The sequence below is a fragment of the Pyrgilauda ruficollis genome, unplaced genomic scaffold, assembly GCF_017590135.1.
Source record: "Pyrgilauda ruficollis isolate IOZ18807 unplaced genomic scaffold, ASM1759013v1 scaffold243, whole genome shotgun sequence".
Taxonomy (NCBI): Eukaryota; Metazoa; Chordata; class Aves; order Passeriformes; family Passeridae; genus Pyrgilauda; species Pyrgilauda ruficollis.
Window position 1 is genome coordinate 226531 of NW_024523745.1, and position 5188 is coordinate 231718.

Below are 5188 nucleotides of genomic sequence, written 5' to 3' on the forward strand. Positions count from 1 at the left end.
GAGCCCCCAAAACCCCCCCAAACCCCCTGATGTCCCCCAATTCCCCCAGCCATCCGCCCGGGCTCGCGCGCTGCCGAGGGCGTCAGTGACTCGGACATGGCCAAGCGGGCGCGGGTGAGTGGGGCCCGCGGGGCTCGGGGGGGTGTTTGGGGGTGCCCCCGGCCCCGCTGACCCCCCCGTGCCCCCCAGTTCGAGGAGCTGAAGCGGCGGCGGCTGCAGGACCCCAACGTGGCGGTGTCGCGCACGCGGCTGTGCCTGCACAACCTGCCCAAGGCGCTGCACTCGGCCGCGCTGCGCCAGCTGCTGCGCCGCCTGCTGCGCCCCGCGCCGCGCCTCACGGAGGTGGGTGCCCCCCGGGTGCCCCTGGGTACCCCTGGGTGCCCCTGGGTCACCCTGTGTCACCCTGCGTGCCCTGGGTGCTTCTGTGTCACCCTGGGTGCCTCTGTGTCCCCCTGTGTCACCCTGGGTGCCCTGGGTGCCTCTGTGTCACCCTGGGTGCCCCTGTGTCCCCCTGTATCACCCTGTGTCACTGTGGGTGCCCCGGGTGCCTTTATGTCCCCCTGTGTCACCCTGGGTGCCCTTGGATCTCTTTATGTCCCTTCTGTGCCCCCCCGGGTGTTCCTGTGTCCCTTTATGTCCCCCCGTGTCACCCTGGGTGCCTCTGTGCCACTCTGGGTGCCCCTGGGTCCCTTTATGTCCCTTCTGTGCCCCCCTGGGTCCCTCTGTGCCCTCCATATCCCTCTGTGTCCCCCTGGGTCCCTCTGTGCCCCCCTGGGTCCCTCTGTGTCCCCCCGTGTCCCTCTGTGTCCCCCCACATCCGTCGGGGTCCCTTCATGTCTGTTCATGTCCCCCCGTGTCCCTCTGTGTCCCTTTATGTCTTCCTGTGTGCTCCTGGGTCCCTTTATGTCCCTCTTTGGCCCTCCATGTCCCCCTTGTGTCCCTCTGTGTCCCTTCTTGTCCCCCCCATGTCCCCCCATGTCCCCCCATGCTCCGTGTCCTCTCTGGCAGTGGAGGCCATTTGGGGGGAATTTGGGGCTGCAGCGGAGTTGGGGTCCCCCCCAGGAGGGGTCTGGGGGGCAGGGGGTGGTGGGGGGTCCCGGCTGTGTCCCCTTGGGAATGTTGGGGTTCTCCAGGGTGTGTTGGGGGGTTTTGGGGTGACCCCTGCCCTCCCCAGTGCTGGGTGATGTGGGAGCTGTGGGGGGGTTTGGGGTGCCCTGGGTGGGTTTTGGGGTGACCCAGGGGTGGATTTGGGGTGACCCCCCTGCCCTCCCCAGTGCTGCATGATGCAGGAGGTGTGGGGGGTTTTGGGGTGCCCTGGGCGGGTTTGGGGTGCTCTGGGTGGGTTTTGGTGTACCCTGGGCGGGTTTTGGTGTGCTCAGGGATGTTTTGGGGTGACCCCTGCCCTCCCCAGTGCCGGGTCATGCGGGAGCTGTGGGGGGGTTTGGGGTGCCCTGGGTGTGGTTTGGGGTGCCCTGGGTGGGTTTGGGGTGCCCTGGGCCCGGGGCCGCCCCCCGGGACCCCCTGGGCCGGGTTCCGCACGCAGGGCCCGGGGGGCAGGGGGGCTCCCGGCGCCCCCCGCACCAGGGTGCTGGCCGTGCCCTCGCACCGCGGCCCCAAGATCAGGTGAGGGGCCCTGTGCCCCGCCTTCGTCCCCTTTTTTCCTCAGATTTCTCCCTTTTTCCCTTTTTTCCCCTTGTCCCCTTTCTCCGCCCTTCCCTTTTCCTCTCCTTCCCCCCTTTTCCTGCCTCCCATCCCCTCATTTCTGCCCTTTTCCTTCCCCTTTGTCCCCCCTTTTCTCTCTCATTTCCCTTTCCTTCTCCTTTCCCTCCCTTTTTCCTGCCCCTTTTCCCACCCCATTCCCCCCCTTTTCCCTCTCTTCTCTCCCCTTTCCCCCTCCCCATTTCCCTTCCCCTCCCTGGGGTCTCTGCCCCTCGGGGCACCCCGGGGTCTCCCCCCCAGCTCCCCCTTTTCCCAATTCCCCTTTTCCCCCCAGGAAACGGGACAAGGGCAAGGCTCAGCCGCCCCCCAAGCCCCCCAAAGCCCCCAAGGCCTCTCGGCGGCGGGAGAAGCTGCGGGTGCCCCCTCCCCAGGTAGGCATTTGGGGTTCCCCCCAGGGTGGGTTTGGGGTCACACCCTCGAATGGGGCACCCCGCTGCTCGGGTGCCCCCCGGCGCTGCCCCCCGGCTCGGGGGCTTCGGGGTCCCCCTGACCCCCTGTCCCCCAGAGCCAGCGGCGGCGCCGGGGGGGCCCCGGGGGGGCCGAGGCACGGTTCCAGGAGCTGGTGGAGAGGTACAAGAGGAAGATTTTGGGGAACAACACCCCCACGGCCCGGGGGGGCAAGTGGTTCGAGAGCTGAGGCTCCCCCAGCACCCCAAAACCCCCCTGGCACCCCAAAAACCGCCCTGGGAGTGCCGGGGGTCCCAAACCCTACAGGGGGGTTTTGGGGGGCTGCCCCCGTGCGCTCTGGGGGGGGGTTGGGGGGTGGGACCCAGCCCTGGGTCCCTCCTGGCTCCCCCCGGGATTTGGGGGTGCTCCCCCATGGCTCTGTGTCTTCCTGGCTTTTAATAAAAATGGGTTTTTTGAGGAAAATTTAATCTCTCAGTGCTGCCCCCCCTTGGGGACCCCAGAACATCTCTCCTGGGCGGGGGGCCCAGGGAGGGGTGGTGGAGACCCCCGGGGGGCACTGGGGGTCCCGTGAGTTTCGGGTCCCCTCCGTGTCCCCCCCAACCCCCGCGGGTCCCGGCTGAGTCCCGGTGGCCCCGAGCCTCGGGTGGCCCCGGGCGTGGGGGACGTGACCCGGGGGTGCCCCTGCCCCACGGCCACCCGGGCTGTCCCCTCCGTGGGGACACAGAGTGACACCGTCGGTGACACCGTGTGTGACACACCGTGTCCCTGTCCCCTTTGTCCCCTTGTTCCTCTCCTCATCTCCCCATCCCCTCTCCCCGTTACTGGGGGTCCCAGCCCCCCCGTGTCCCCAGCTCGGCTCAGGGTCACACCAGGCCGGGGGATGGCAAAGCCACCAGCGAGTCATCAGCTGCCACTGAGTCACCGGGGCCGTGTCCCCGCGTCACCCCTGCCCTGGGGGCCCGCAGATCCCAGGGCCCCACAGCCCCCTGTCCCCGGGTGCCCCCGTGTCCCGGGGGGTCCCTTGTCCCCAGGGGAGTCCCTTGTCCCCAGGTGCCCTGTGACACTGCAGATCTGTTTCTCAGGGGAGTCCCTTGTCCCCAGAGTCATCAGAGACACGACTGAGGCTGCTGGAAAAGGGGCTTTAAATTAAATAAATTAATAATAACTAATAAAATAATAATAGTAACAGTAAAGTTGTAGAAAAAGGCGCTGGAGCAGCCGGAGTCACGCCGGTGCCCGGGGCCACTCGTGGTGTCCCCGCTGAGCTCCTGTCCGGGGTCCTGGTGGGACCCGCTGAGGTCCTGGGGTGTCCCTGTGGGCCGGGGGCTCCTGGCGGTGTCTGGGGGGTCCCGGGGGTCCCTAACACGCGGGGACCCCCTCGAGGCGGGCGGCGACCCCGTCCAGGCAGCCGCGGAGCCGCGCCAGGGCCACTCCGGCCACCGTGTGCGGGGCCTCGGCCAGCGGGGCGGGGGGCGCCGGGTGTAGACCCCCAAATCTCCCCCAGACCCCATCCCTGGGGGTGCAGCCCCCCACCTCTCTCCCTGGAGATGCCCGATTTGGGATCAGAGCCCCCACACCCACCCAGCCCCAGGCACCCCTTCCTGGGGACCCCCCTCAATGGGAGACCCCCCCCCGGGGACCCCGGCCCACTTTGGGGACCAGGATCCCCCCAGTGAGGAGCAGCCCCCCAGTTCGGGGCACGTCCCCCCCGTGTGGGTGTCCCCCCAGCCCCTCCCGGGTGTCACGGGTGTCACAGCTCGGCCCCCCGTGTCCCCGGGGTCACCTGGAGCTGCTGCAGCCGCGTGCTCAGGGTCCGGGTCAGGGCCCGCGCGTCCGCCCGGACCCTCTCGAGCCGCACGGGGCGACCCCCGGCCACGGCCACCGCCAGGCACAGCAGCCCCCACAGCGACACGCCGCGACACCGCATCCCGCCGGCCTCTGGGGACGCGGGGACACGGCTGGCACCGCCCCCCGAAACCCACCCGAAACCCCCAGCCCGGGGATAGCACCGCGGACGGGACAGGGGACCCAGCAGGGACGTGCGGGAAGCGGCGCCGGTGGCACGCGGACTCCGGAGCCCTCGTCACCGCGTCCCGGTGCCACCGTGTCCCCGGCGGCACGTGCCGCTCGGGCCGTGTCCCTGACGCCTTCCCGGAGCCCTTTGGCATCTGTCACCGGGGCCACCGCGGCCCGGCCGTGACCACGCGGGGACGGGGACAGGGACAGGGACAGCGACAGGGACAGGGACAGCGACAGGGACAGGGACAGTGAGGGCAGGGGACGCTGCTCGGGGGGGGGAGGTTCAGGGTGAGCGTTGTGTCCCCAAGGTTGTGTCACCTCCCTGGCGACCCCCCGCGCTCGGTGGGTGCGGGATGGACACTGGGGTGACCTCGTCACCCACGGCTTGGGGAGGGGGGGACGTGGGGACACGGGTGACACAGGGACGGGGGGACACGCGGGTGGAGGGGACACGGGGATGCGGGAACACGGGGATGTGCTGGTGACACGGGGACAGGGGACACGGGGAAGCCGAGGGGACGTAGGGACAGTGCCACTCACCGGAGCCTCGCACGCACTCGCTGAGCCTGGAACGAGACGGTGCCGGGTGACGGGGGGACACGGGGACCCCGCCAGGACCCCCAGTGCCACCAGCCCACCGGCCTGGGCGGGGACGGCCCGTGGTCCCTTGGGTCACCCCCGGTGCCCCCGCGGGGCCGGGGGACACGGCTGGTGGCACTGCCACCACCTCGGGAACAGCAGGGGACGGGGGGGACAATGACAGGGACAAGGGGGTGCCCAGACCCCCCGGGAGCTCCGGTCCCAGCGAGGCCCGGGACAGCGAGCCCGCAGGTCCTCGGGGGGTGGGGGGGACACTGGGGTCCCCCCGGGGCTGCACCCGCTGGGACCCCCGGGGTGAGGGGACCGGGGGCACGTCCCAGGGTGGGGGTCCCAGGGAGGGGCTGGGGATGTCCCTGAGCGGGGTGTCCCTGGGGGGGGCTGGGGTGTCCCTCTGGGGGGTTGGGGTGTCCCTCCAGGGGTCGGGGTGTCCCTGGGAGTTTGG

General features: G+C 70.2%; 1 long non-coding RNA gene across 1 annotated transcript; it reads left to right on the plus strand.

Annotated features, from left to right (window-relative positions):
- Window positions 1–1497: 1497 nt before the first annotated feature.
- On the plus strand, window positions 1498–2589 carry LOC121355085. The gene is made up of 3 exons (XR_005955382.1): window positions 1498–1623; window positions 1994–2090; window positions 2225–2589. It is a non-coding gene; the product is annotated as an uncharacterized LOC121355085 (long non-coding RNA).
- The last annotated feature ends 2599 nt before the right edge of the window (window positions 2590–5188 follow it).